Genomic DNA, 15,295 nt, shown 5'->3' on the forward strand with positions numbered 1-15,295 from the left:
ATTAAAAAAAATAAGGCATCTTGATGGACATATAAAACTCATGGCTTATTTTAGGGCATTACGGAAAATTGGTCCCAAGTGGATCACATAAACTATGGTAATTGAACCCTCACCATTAAAAACTTCATGGGGCTTAAGAAGTTTTGGATGAAGCTGATATCTGTGTTTTTCCTTCACCCAGGTCTGTGTGACCTAATTAACAGGATGGATGGAAAATAAAATATTACAGTGAGACTTAGGAAGTTTTTAATGGTGGGCATTTGATCACCATTGTTTTCCTGTGGTGTGATCGACCTGAGAATTATATCTGATACCATGCCATATAATTAATGATCTGGAAAAACTGATGGACGGTTTGGATATATAGCACATATATCAAGGTGGGCCTTATGGTCACGGAAGCACCTACGAACATGTTACCCCGTAACACCTGATCCGCTCCCGGTCGGACGCCGATTGCTTGTTTTGCAGAAAGTTTACGCGGTGAGAAACTACATAGTTCCACTGTGATATGTTTGTGAGAAATCTACTCTATTTATCCCTTTTGGTAGATTATCTTAGTACGTGGGCTCGAAAATGAGGCAATCCAAAATTGAAGTAAACCATATGACAAAATACTAAGGATTGAACATCCATCATGGAACATTCATGGGGCGCCAATGTTTGGAATCACGTTAATATTTTTGTGTTTTGAATTCATCCCAATAGAAATGACCGAATGATCAGTATGAATGTCATATAAACAGCACAGTAGATCCAAGAAGGTTTCAACAGCAGGCATTTCCCTCCAATGTTTTCCTGTCATGTTAGCCCACTTGAGTTTTGAATCGCTATCATTTTTGGCCAATGTCATTAATACAATCTGGCTAAAGGAATAGACAGGATGGATTTCTCAAAAATATCATGGTGGCCCCACCTAGCTCCTCAACGAAGAACTTCGTTTGAAGGGTTACTGCAGGCAATCCGCATCGGCTCTGTCATGATTGGATTGCCGGGTGTCCACGTGGGAAAGTTCAGATGAGCCCACTATGATATATATGTGTTATATCTCCACCGTTCATCTATTTTTTCAGGTCATTTTTGTGCATGAGCCCAAAAATGAAACAAATCCAAAGCTCGAGTGGATCACGCAACAGAAAAAAGTGGAGACATAACAGCTACCATTGAAAACTTCTTGGGGCTACAAAAGTTCTGTATTAAGCTGATATTTATATTTTTACTTCATCCATGTCCATGTGACCTTATGAACAAGTTGGATGGCAGATAAGCATCATGGTAGGTTTAATATCAGGTTTCATTATCCCCGCTGGTTTCCATCGTGGTCCACTTGAGCTTTGTATCTGCCTCTTTCTTCATTTATGTACTAAAATGATTTGAAAAGATAAATAGATGGTGTGGATATAACACATACATTGTGGTGAGGCCATAAAACTTCCTATAAATATAGAGATAATAACACAGTGGGCAGCCTTACCTTGCAAGTCAAGAGCCTGGCCCCTAAATATGTCCAGGCTTGGTCTAATCATGAATGGCTTTGGCTGCTTACTATTAAGGGTGTCAATAGGTCAAGTTGGCCTGGTGGGCTTTTAAGCCTGGCCCACTTTGAGCCAGGCTTGAGCTGGAGTATCACGCTCGAGGGCTGGGTTCAGGCTTACATTTCAAGCTCATTTTCTAAACCAGCTGAGCTTGGACTCGATTGTCCAAGAGCCGGTCAGCCCGGACGGACCAGTTAGGGTTTATAAAGGATATGCTCATTTTAATAGTAGGAGTTCAATCCCTACTGTAAGGTCTACTCAAGATTTGGATCTGTCTAACTTTTTAGATCATGTTCTAAAATAAACTTTTAAAACAGATGGATAGTGTGGACATACAAGATATACATTGAGGTGAAAGTGAACATAGAATACCTACCACTTGGTAGCCACATGAGATTTGGACCAAGCTGAAATTTGTGTTTTCCATTCATCCATGTCAGTATAACCCTAAACATCATGGCGGGCCCTAGGAAGGTTTCAATTGTGGCCATTATTGTACCACTGCTTTCTATGATCTAAAAATATTGATGGACGGTGTGGATATTCCACACACCACTGTGGGGGACCACAGCACTTTGCTTAAGCAACTCGAGTCGGACTGGACTTCTGCAGTTAATGCTAGTAATGGGCAGCAGAAAACCTGGAAATGGGATTGCCTGCTTGGGTTGGCCCGGTACGGTGTTTATGTGCAATCCACCCGGACCACTTAATAATGTATGTGGCTTATTCTTGTGCAATGGGCCTAAGTTTTTATGTGGTATCTAATAGTTGGAGTGTATTTTATATAATTATTATAGCGAGCCTCATACATAATTAGGGTGGACGTCTCTCTCATAACTATTTTCTTTGGAATGGTCGAAACAAGAATAATTCTGTTTTTTAGCCATGCGCCTAATCTAGGGTTACACATCTAATAATTGGAGTGGATCTCAAGTACACATTGAAGTGGACCTCTAAACACTAAAGGGTGATAGGGTCTAGGCAATTTTTTTTAAATTTTTTTTTTTTTAAATTAGCTTGTTAGTACACAACATTGTCAGTTCACACTTCACTGTTACCCACCCCCACTAGGGAATCCATACCACGACCTCAACGTTGAAACGAGGTATCTTTCACTCAGTCTACACTTGAGCTATGGATCTGGGTGTATCTCTAGGTAATTTATTTATCAATAATCTTCCTGCATTACGAGGGAGAGAGGGATATCTTGGGAATGTTTTGATAATGTGGGGCCGACGGTTTGGGTAGGCTCTCTAAGTTGTTGTTGATGTGAAATCCACATTTACCATTGGTTGTGTCACACCATGTTAGATCCATGGTCCAAAAACATAGCCCCATTCTTATTTCAAGCCACATGATTGCAAACAGCATACAAGGCAAGACTCACCCTCTAAACTCTTTGCATTGGTGCGGCTCACCTAAATCACGTATAGACCTTATTTTTGGTGTGGATCACCTAACTATTACCGTGGGATCTAATGGCTGGAGTGGATATTATATAATCAACACAGTAAGTACTGTAATAATCAAGATGGATGTCTCTTTTGCAACTATTTCATTTAGTGTGGCTTAACTGAATAATAATTGAGCTTTATTTTTTACCTTCTAGGCTAACATGAGATTACATATCTAATGGTTGGAGTAGATCTCACATACATATTATAGTGGGCCCTTAAAAAACTAAGGGTGTCCATCCTTTGATTTACAAAAGTGTCACTATGCCGGGCTGAGCCTGGGTTGCGCCCTCTGTAAAAATTCTTAGCCATTCTTGGGCTGGACTGTTCGGCCCATCACAAACCCAGGCCGGATTTGGATTCATCGTGAACGATGAGAGCTGGGCTTAAACAGAACTTGGCCCAGCCCTAACCGGGCCAGTTGACATCTTTACTGGAGATTGTGTTAGTGCCGTTGGACTATATGGGCCTACCCATCTGGGCCAGAGGCACCATTACAGGGGGTTGTAGGGGACTGGATTGGGTAGTGACCCAGCTTGTTGTGGGGCCACAGTGATGTATGTTTTATATGCACATTGGCCGTTCATGTTGTGAGCCCGTTTTAAGGCATGAGTTCAAAAACTAAGCAGATCGAAAGCCAAAACAGTAGAGATAATGACACCCGAAACCTTCCTAAGACAGACCGCAATGTTCATTTGCCAACACAAATATTAGTTTGATACAAAACTTTTGTGACCATAACCCGTGGGATTTAAAACCCCTAGATTTGAAACCCCCTGGATTTGCAATCCTCTTATTGTGTTTGGCGCCCTAGATTGATAATCAACTTTAATCCAAAAGTAGTGGTATATTTGCAGTGGTTTGAATTTAATTAATAAATCAACTTTAATATCTTTAATTAGTGAACTTACATGATTTTTAACACAATGGTTATAATAAGCCCGCTGAAATATATACTTCGCTAAAAAATAATGAAAATCCAAGTCATGGATGGGCCACACACACAAAATCATGTCCGAGTGACTAACCAATGATTTTTAACCGTTGATTTACATGGACAATGTTTGGACGGTGCTAATCATTGTATTAAAGTAATTATAGTGATGCAATTGATAATCTAATTATTTTAGGATATCAATAGATTAATAGTCTAGTAATGATACATATGTTGCACTTGCAATTATGGGAATGATTTTAGATGTAATTCAAGGTTTCACCTTAGATTTCAACCCCCTTAATTACTTTATGGTGCCAAACAACCTTGAAATCCTCCCAAATCCATGGTACCAAACGCCCCCTAAGAAATTTCTATCAATGGTCGTTAAATCACCACTGTTACCTGGATGTGATCCACTTGAGCTCTTTATTTGCTTCAAGCAAAATAGACAACTGCAATTTATACGTTGCGGAAATCGGATTGCATACTGAGTTACTCATTACACTCTTATCGTACTGAGTAAACTTAATTGGGCCTACCATGAATGTATGTAGTCTATCCACACCCACACCGTCCATCCGTTTTTCAATACAATTGAAGGGCTTGTTTGGCTAGTCGGATTGGAAGGGATTGGATGGTATTGGAAGGGAAGGGATTGGAAGTTAAATCCCAGGATTGGCCGGGCATGCCAAACAGAGTCGATGATCTGATCCCAATACCATGGGTCTTAAGACAATCCACTGACAACACCATCATTACCTTTAAATCCTATCCAATCCACCCTAATCTGTTCAAATTTGCCTGGGACGTGTTTGGTTTGAGGGATTGAAAGGGATGAGAAGGTTTAATCTCGGAATTGGCCGGGCGTGCCAAACAGACTGGATATAGCAATCCAAGGATATAGCAATCCCATGGATCTCAAGACAATCCATTGACAACACCATCATTACCTAGAAATCCATGCCATCCACCCTAATACCATTCAATCCCTTCAAAACCACAGGCTAAATGGCCCCTAAGGGGTTGAGCCCAAAATTGAATCATATCCAAAGATCAAGCGTATCATACCACTGGAAACTTCAGGAATAATGATTTCCACCTATTGAAACCTTGTTAAGCCTTACAGTGATGTTTATTTGTCCTCCAACCTGTTCATAAGATCATACAGACATGGATGAAGGGAAAAAAAATTAAAATAAGCTTGATCCAAAACGTTTGTAGTCCCCAAGAAATTTTCAATGGTAGATGTTCAATTCACACTTTTTTCTGTGGTGTGGTCCGTTTGAGTGTTGGATATGCTTCATTTTTTGTCTCAAGCCTTAAAATTATCCGATAAAATGGATGGACGGAGTGGATAAAATACATAGATCATGGTGAACCTGACAGAGTTTACTTAGTACGCAATCCTCCCTACGCTGCGGTGGTACCTACAGGGACGTTTTCATCGACCAATCCGCTTCCGTGGAAAAGATGTCTACGTGAAAAAAAAAATAAAATAAAATCAATCAATCACAGTCATGGATAAGATAAGACGTACACGTCAGACAAATAGATAGCAGATTGGCTGGCGTACCACCAGATGGTGTGTGACGTCACCAAGTTCGTGGGTCCCATAATGAAGTATGTGTTATATCCAAACCGTCTATCCATTTTGCAAGCTTCTTCTAAGGCTCGTTCCGAATAGATTCACAGATCAAGTGGACCACATTGCAAAAAGTACTAGGAGATTAAACATCTACCATTGAAACCCTTTTAGAGTGGCGTAAGTTTTGGATTAATATGATATTTGTTTTTCCTCTTCCTCCATGACTTTGTGACCTAATGAACAGATTAGATGGAAAATAAATGTTATGGTGGGCCATATGAATGTTTCAACAGTGAGAATTATTATCCCACTGTTTTCTGTGGTGTGTTCCAGATGAGCTTGGGATACAATTCACTTTTTGAGCTCATGCTCCAAAATGAACTCCGCATAGAGGTGACAATTGGACCGAGTCGGATCGGATTGGGGCTAACCCGATTCGGTCCGGAATCCAGCTGGACTGACCCGAATTTGATTTGATCCGGGACCGAGTTCAAAACATAGGACTCGATCCGACCCAGCACATGGTTTGCCTGACCCGAACCAAGTCCGACTCGGTTAGGGAAACCGAGTCAGATCAGGTTGGGCGTGATTCGGATCATTAAAAACGGTGAAAATCATTAACTCATTGCTATTTTCGGTGTGGTCCATTTAAGCTTTAGATATGATTTATTTTTTTCCAAATGATCTAAAATGATCATGAAAAATGAATAAACGGTATGGATATAATAAATACATCATTGTGGGGCCCATATAAGGTTCATATCATTTGAGTCGTTCGTACAACTCGGAGCGCGAGGCGCTACAGATGCGAACGAGCTATGCACAGCAGCTGCTGTAACTTGTTACCCATGAAAAGATGACTTTGATGTTATTAAGTTATATAAGTCTAATCATGGGATATGTGTTATATCCAAACCATCCATCCATTTGGCGAGCTCGTGTTAAGGCTTGAGACAAAAAATAAGATAGATATGACTATCAAGTGGACCACATTGGAAAAAGCAGTGGGACCACAGTGAAAATCATTCTCTATTGCTATTTGTGGTGTGGTCCAAATGATCTTTGGATATGATCCATTTTTTAGGATAATTCTCTAAAATGATCTCTAAATATATATCAATGGTGTAGATATAATAAATATATCACTGTAGGGCCATATAACTTTGATCTCCAAACCAATGGTAAACTCACAGGAAATGGTTAATGATGATTTCCTTAATTACAGCAGCTGTACCAATGCATGATACGACACTTGCTTGTTTTGGCACTAAAATCGATGATGCTGTGAAATATATGTGGGGCCCACAGTGATATGCATGTCTTATCCACACCATCCATCCATTATCCCAGTTGAAATTATGGCATCGACTAAAAGGATGAGGAAGATCCAAAGCTAAAGTGGGCCACACCACAGGATTTAGGAAATCAAACACTTACCTTTAAAAACTTTTTAGGGCCACTGTTTCCTTTGGTGTGGGTCACTTGAGTGTTAAATCAGCCTCATTTTTTGGCTCATGCCTCAAAATGTTTTGCTAGAATGGATGGACGGCACAGATACATCATATATATCACAGTGGGACCCACAAATTTAAACCAGTCCATTTGGACCGGTTTCCAAGCAGAAATACCGAATACGTCTAAATTTTCAAACGGGAAACTTAAAACCGCTTTTCTAACCCATTGTTTTGTTCAAAACCGCTATAGTGTGGGTTGCAGTTATGAGAAAATTTAATACTCTGGTGGAGTTTGATGGATCATACACAGGCACTTAGAAATTACAGACGGTCCGAATCGGATCCAATCGGATCGAATTCCGGATCGGGTCAGTTCGGAATAGGGCCTATCCATATTCAACCTGAAAATAATTCGGATCTGGATTATGCTACCCGATCCTGACCATCGGTTCTATTTGAATCGGGTCAGATCGAGTTTGATTGGATCGAATCCACCTGTTCGAGTATAAAATGCCCAGCTCTACCTCCTCATGAATGAAAATTGTGGATATAATAAATGCATGATTGTGAAACTTTAAAATCATTTAAACCGTTCCTAAAAGTCAGAGCTCGAAAAGAGTTTGACACGACCAGTACCCACACCAGCTAGATCGTGGTGTGTGTGGTACACCGGCCATTCCGCTTCCGCCTAAGACACGTCTCTTCCGTCGAAAAGAGTCTGACATGACAAGTACCCACACCAGTTATCAGGGTTCACTTCCCCATTTACTGAAAAGCAAAATAGAAACACTTTTACCCGCAACAGCGGGGAACAAAACAAAGCCTCTGACGAGGATGACATGCGCGGATTGGTACTGCCCTCACCAGGACTTGGCTAGAGATGGATGGCCCAGTTAAGGGCCCTGTGAGGCCCACCGTGATGTACTCATCAACTTTGAAAGATCATTTAAAGAAATGAGCTCAAATATGAGACAAAGTAAAGGCTCAAGTGGACCACACAATATAACGCAGTAGGAATTGAAAACTTCTTATGGGCATATGTTAAAACTAATTATAGATTTATAATTATGTAAAATAATAAAGAAATTGAATAGTGGAGGACTGGTTGAAGCAAGTGTGATCACGTTGTCCTTAAAGTGTTATTCGCCCCTTCTCAAAGTAATTGAGAATACTGATAGGTTACAGGCGAATCGCTTCTAGGATATGACGAGCCTGGATGTGGTTCTGCATTCAACAAATACGAAGAACCACAAATGGAACTCTGTATAATTATGTCTAGTAGATAAACAAAAGAAAAAAATTTCCATATTTAGAAAAAAGATTAGAAAATTTAGACCACTGCTTTGGTCTGTTTCTTGAGGTGTTCTGGCTAAGGTTCGTATGAACCTTGCTGACTAATCAGAATATATTATTGCTCTTCTTGTTGGGTTGTAAGTGAGGATGGGTTCGAGTGTTGGTGATGATCCAATGAACCATTTAGGCACTGTTTATATAGGCCAAGGTTGCTGACTGTTGTGGTCCAAGGTCATAACTCAATTTGATCGTTATATGGTTGTTCTTGTTTGTGAGAAACTAGCCATTATTGGCAGTTTCTGGCTGTTATGCATGAAGGACAATGACACGGGGATAAACGTGATGAGGTCGGGATCACCGTCTTCCTCAAGGATAATTACTTCGAATCCATGAAGCTTCTCTGAACTCCTCATAGAGACTTCTCGAATCAAATAGAAATAAATTCTAATAAATTTGAAATTTAATTGATTAATGAATTAAACAAGTTCACGACCCTTTAAATAGGGATACCAAGCAATGAGAGAGAAATCAAAAGTAAACTATAACTAAAACTCCCTAAAATTCATAACTTACTATAAATAGTTAATTTACTTTTATAGTAAGTGTCCTATGTGGGTTAACTATGTTATTCTCCTAATTATTATATTAGACACAACTCCTAAAGCCCAATGGATGAAGAGTTATAATCACACTAAAACTTACTAAAAATAGTAAAAACGGAATTAAACATGGAATTTGGCTGTCAATATGATGGAATCTCGCAAATTCGGCATGGGTAACCTGACATGGCTGGGTTGGTTGGCTAAAGTAGCTCATCCACCCAAATCATATATAGTACATCGAGTAACTCATTTTAGTTTGCGAGATATGCCTATTTTAAGGTTTTGACGGTCTTGATGACTTCTGCTTCTGATCAGGCCTTCTCTAGTCCATCTTGGACATGAAAGTGTCTACGACCCGTTATATATCAGTCCCCTCCACTTCAAAAGAACTCGTCCTCAAGTTCTCATGCTGCTTCGGTTTATGATATTATGTCTGGTGCGCTATAACGATACCCGGATCAAAAGTTATGATCAATTTATGGTCCACCTTCTTTTGGTCCAACCATGTTAGGAATGTATCTGTAACACTTTCTACATCAGACTCCTCCTCTTGGAAAAAAAGTCATCCTCGAGTTACTCAAGAGACTTGGTTCATGATTCTGAGATAACTTTTGATGCCGATGTTTATTAGTCATTTTCTTGTACTTGGCATTAGGCTCTTGAGTTGACACAACACATGTACTCATGCTCTCCTTGACTTGGCTAGTGTGGATCAGTTTCTTCACTTTTGCCTTCAAGATCTCACATTCCTTCTAATAATATGGGTAATTAGGCAGACTTATCCCTCTGACAAGATCAATGTGGTTTTGTATATCTCATATAGGAGGCAATTTAGTAGGGAGTTCATCGAGCACAATCGCCTCGAACTCTTGCAACACTGGCTTCAAATCCCCTGGGATGTTCACAGGCTCCATATATTCTTTCTTTTCAACTAATGGATATATATCTCCTGTTTCTTCATATCGTTTATTAAAAGTCTGTTCAGTTGTGAGAGATTGTCTCTCCACTTTAGAAGTCTTGGGTTGGTTCTCCCTTCCCATAGGAAGAAGGCTAATCTTTCTACCATCTTTAGTAAATTTAAATACGTTATCCTGACCTCTATGCGTAACAATAGCATCAATATTATTTTCCCATGGTCGACCAAGTACCATGTGACAAACTTCCATGTCGACTACGTCACAAAGTACTTGATCCTTATAATTTTTACTAATTAAATACGAGACAGTATATTGTTCGGTTACCTTTGTTTTGTTGACCTCCTTGATCCATCCAATTGTGTACGGAGATGGCTGCTTTTCTATTTTTAGTTGCAACTTTTTCACTATTATTTTTGACACGAGATTCTCACTACTCCTGTAATGCCCCGAGTTTTTGGAACCCTAGTATATGACTCGTTTCCTAAAAATTCAAGTGTTAACCTTTAAGGATAACCAAAGTCCACGTATATATATATATATATATATATATATATATATATATATATATATATATATATATATATATATATATATATATATATATATTCTTTCTTTTACCGGCTAGGCAGAGTGGGCAGTTTAACGGAAGATGGACAAATCAAACATAAAGAAAATTGCATATACATTTAAATTATATGAGCGGCTGCCCATAATGGCTTATACAAACCAATGTCCCAATACTTATAATGACAAAATGAAATAATGTCGCATGTGAAACAAAATAAATTACAAGTAGTTTTAAGCTGTAAAATCATGTAGCAACTTATGACAAATACAATCATGCATCCCTGACACTTGTACCCTGCTCCTCATTAAGTCTGAACATGAGTATCATTTAAGCCACCTGTACTACCTATACGGTTATATATTTGATGAATGAGTGGCCAGCTCAATGTGAATTTTCCTCAAGATTACACACCACCACGTTAGGTAAGCATAGTTGTAAATAAAAAAATATTCAAAATAATACACAATGCAGTCTTATTAAATGCATGGATGCGTGAGTGCACATCAACTGCGGATGCTCATCCAGTTGGCTTTTGGGCGAAACCCATGATGTGGCCGGTCACCAATGAAAGTACATCGTATATGCATAGTGCCAAACTCACCGAAGGTGGGTCAATAGTCAATGGTCTTGGAGCTAGCAAAACGATACCACGACTAAGCACTACGCCAAAACTGCGAAAAAAGGACGGTCCAAAACCGTCTCAAATGACCAAAAAGGATGGTCATGGACCGTCGCAAGGGCCGTCAAATTTTGATGTGTCGTATTACTTAAAGGACGGTCGAAAACTGTCATTTTTATTGACGAAAAAAAGGACGGTCATGGACCGTCCTAAAAAAGGACGGTCGTGAACCGTCCTTAAAAAAAACGGTCTCGGACAGTCTCTTATGAGCCTTTAAAGGATGGTCAAGACTATTAAAGACCGTCTCTGATGAGCCTTTAAAGGACGGCCATAGACCGTCCTTTTTAAGGACGGTCATGGACCGTCCTTAAAAAGGACTGTCATGGTCCGTCTCTTATGGCCCTTTAAAGGACGGCCACAGACCGTCCTTTAAAAGGACGGTCATGAACCGTCCTTAAAAAGGACTGTCATGGACCGTCCTTTATAAGAGGATCAATATACACCTGTTACATTCTTCCTGATATACACCTGTTATATAATACATTTCATCATATTCACATTCACATTCATGTAAACCTGAACTACGTAAATCCAACATAAACTACATTCATCCAAACATAAACTACATCCATCTAAACCCAAACTACATAAATTACTTTCATCCAAACACAAGCAATCTTATCCACATTACATTCATCCACACATAAATACATATAAGTTTAACATCATAACTAAAAAAAGAAAAAAAATCAGCAACAATTTTCTTTTTGTGTCTTTCACCTGAAAAAAAAAATATTAAACCAACAAAACATTATAATTCAGAATCATGAAAAATTGCATAAACTTCTTCCAAAAAAGTGAGCACTTTTTAAAAATAAAACTGATCATTAAAATAGGTTTAGGTTTAGGTTTTAGGTTTTAGGTGTTAGGTTTTAGGTTTAGGTTCAAGATTAGGTTTTAGGTTTTAAGTTATAGGTTATAGGTTTAGGTTTAGGTTTAGGTTTAGGTTAAGGTAGGTTTTAGTTATAGGTTATAGTATATAGGTTATAGCTTTAGGGAATTAAGAATAGGTTAAGGTTAAGGTTTAGGTTTAGGAAATCAGGTCCGAGTTCGGGATCGGGTTTAGGTTTGGGTTATCAAGTTTAAGTTTAAGTTTAGGTTAAGGAGTTGAGATTAGGATTAGGTGTAGGTTTAGGTACAAGGATTTGAAAATACATTTCGATTTTAGGTTTAGGTTTACATTTTAGGCTTATGTTTAGGTTATAAGTGTAGGTAATAGGTTTAGGTTTATGTTAGGTTATAGGTTAACGTTTAGGTTTAGGAAATCGAGTTCGGGTTCGGGATCGGGTTTAGGTTTGGATTAGAGAGTTGAGATTAGGATTAGGTGTAGGTTTAGGTTTAGGGATTTGAGAATACATTTAGGTTTAGGTTAATGTTTAGGTTTAGGTTTAGGTTTAGGTTTAGCTTATAAGCAATAGGTTTTAGGTTTAGGTTTAAGTTATAGGTTACAGATTTAGGTATAGCTTTAGGCTTAGGTTTAGGTTACAAGATAAAAGTTTAGGGAATTGAGAATAGGTTAAGGTTTAGGTTTAGGAAATCGGGTTCGGGTTCGAGATCGGGTTTAGGTTTGGGTTTTCAAGTTTAGGTTTAGGTTTAGGTTAGGGAGTTAAGATTAGGATTAGGTGTAGGTTTAGGTTTAGGGATTCGAGAATACATTTAGGTGCTAGGTTTAAGTTTAGGAAATCGGGTTCGGGTTCGGGATCGGGTTTAGGTTTTGGTTTTCAAGTTTAGGTTTAAGTTTAGGTTAGGGAGTTGAGATTAGGATTAGGTGTAGGTTTAGGTTTAGGGATTTGAGAATACATTAAGGTTTAGGTTTAGGAAATCGGGTTCGGGTTCGGGATCGGGTTTAGGTTTGAGTTTTCAATTTTAGGTTTAGGTTTAGGTTAGGGAGTTGAGATTAGGATTAGGTGTAGGTTAAGGTTTAGGGATTTGAGAATACATTTAGGTTATAGGTTTATGTTTAGGTTAAGGTATAGGTTTAGGTTTCGGTTTAGGTTATAAGCAATGGGTTTAGGGAATTGAGAATAGGTTAAGGTTTAGGTTGAGGAAATCGGGTTCGGGTTCGGCATCGGGTTTAGGTTTGAGTTTTCAAGTTTAGGTTTAGGTTTAGGTTAGGGAGTTGTGATTAGGATTAGGTGTAGGTTTAGGTTTAGGGATTTGAGAATACATTTAGGTTTTAGGTTTATATTTAGGTTATAGGTTACAGGTTTAGGTTAAGGCTATAGATTATAGGCTTAGGTTAAGATTTAGGTTAAGGTTTAGATTTAGGTTTAAGGATTTGAGAATACATTTAGGTTTTGGATTTAGGTTTAGGTTATAGGTTACAGGTTTAGGTTTAGGTTTAGGTTTATGCTATAGGTTATAGGTTTAGGTTACGGTTTAGGTTTAAGTTTAGGTTATAAGCTATAGGTTTAAGGAATTGAGAATAGGTTAAGATTTAGGTTTAGGAAATCAGGTTCGGGTTCGGGTTCGGGTTTAGGTTTGAGTTTTCAAGTTTAGGTTTAGGTTTAGGTTAGAGAGTTGAGATTAGGATTAGGTGTAGGTTTAGGTTTAGGGATTTGAGAATACATTTAGGTTTTAGGTTTATGTTTAGGTTATAGGTTATAGGTTTAGGTTAAAGTATAAGTTTAGGTTTCGGTTTATGTTATAAGCAATTGGTTTAAGGAATTAAGAATAGGTTAAGGTTTAGGTTTAGAAAATCGGGTTCGGGTTCAGGATCGGGTTTAGGTTTTGGTTTTCAAGTTTAGGTTTAGGTTTAGGTTAGGGAGTTGAGATTAGGATTAGGTGTAAGTTTAGGTTTAGAGATTTGAGAATACATTTAGGTTTTAGGTTTATGTTTAAGTTATATGTTATAGGTTTAGGTTAAGGCTATAGGTTATAGGTTTAGGTTTAGGTTTAAGGATTTGAGAATACATTTAGGTTTTAGGTTTAGGTTTAGGTTATAGGTTACAGGTTTAGGTTTAGGTTTATGCTATAGGTTATAGGTTTAGGTTAAGGTTTAGGTTTAAGTTTAGGTTATAAGCTATAGGTTTAGGGAATTGAGAATAGGTTAAGGTTTAGGTTTAGGAAATCGAGTTCGGGTTCGGGATCGGGTTTAGGTTTGAGTTTTCTAGTTTAGGTTTAGGTTTAGGTTAGGGAGTCGAGATTAGGATTAGGTGTATGTTTAGGTTTAGGGATTTGAGAATACATTTAGGTTTTAGGTTATGTTTAGGTTATAGGTTATAGGTTTAGGTTAAGGTATAAGTTTAGCTTTCGGTTTAGGTTATAAGCAATTGGTTTAGGGAATTGAGAATAGGTTAAGGTTTAGGTTTAGGAAATCGGGTTCAGGTTTGGGATCGGGTTTAGGTTTTGGTTTTCAAGTTTAGGTTTAGGTTTAGGTGAGGGAGTTGAAATTAGGATTAGGTGTAGGTTTAGGTTTAGGGATTTGAGAATACATTTAGGTTTTAGGTTTAGGTTAAGGCTATAGGTTACAGGTTTAGGTTAAGGCTATAGGTTATAGATTTAGGTTAAGGTTTAGATTTAGGTTTAAGGATTTGAGAATACATTTAGGTTTTAGGTTTATGTTTAGGTTTTAGGTTATAGGTTTAGGTTTAGGTTTATGTTTAGGTATAGGTTTTGGTTTCAATTTAGGTTATAAGCAATAGGTTTAGGGAAATTGAGAATAGGTTAAGGTTTAGGTTTAGGAAATCGGGTTTGGGTTCAGGATCGGGTTTAGGTTTGGGTTATCAAGTTTAGGTTTAGGTTTAGGTTAGGAAGTTTAGATTAGGATTAGGTGTAGGTTTAGGTTTAGGGATTTGAGAATACATTTAGGTTTTAGGTTTAGGTTAAGACTATAGGTTACAGGTTTAGGTTAAGGCTATAGGTTATAGGTTTAGGTTAAGGTTTAGATTTAGGTTTAACGATTTGAGAATACATTTAGGTTTTAGGTTTATGTTTAGGTTATAAGTTATAGGTTTAGGTTTAGGTTTAGGTTAAGGTATAGGTTTTGGTTTCGGTTTAGGTTATAAGCTATAGGTTTAGGGAAATTGAGAATAGGTTAAGGTTTAGGTTTAGGAAATCGGGTTTGGGTTCAGGATCGGGTTTAGGTTTGGGTTATCAAGTTTAGGTTTAGGTTTAGGTTAGGGAGTTTAGATTAAGATTAGGTGTAGGTTTAGGTTTAGGGATTTGAGAATACATTAGGTTATAGGTTTAGGTTTAGGTTTAGGTTTGGTTTTGGTTTTGATTTAGGTTATAGGTTATAGGTTTAGGTTAAGGTTTAGGGCAATGTGGTT

The sequence above is a fragment of the Magnolia sinica genome, chromosome 3 (assembly GCF_029962835.1).
Source record: "Magnolia sinica isolate HGM2019 chromosome 3, MsV1, whole genome shotgun sequence".
Lineage (NCBI taxonomy): Eukaryota > Viridiplantae > Streptophyta > Magnoliopsida > Magnoliales > Magnoliaceae > Magnolia > Magnolia sinica.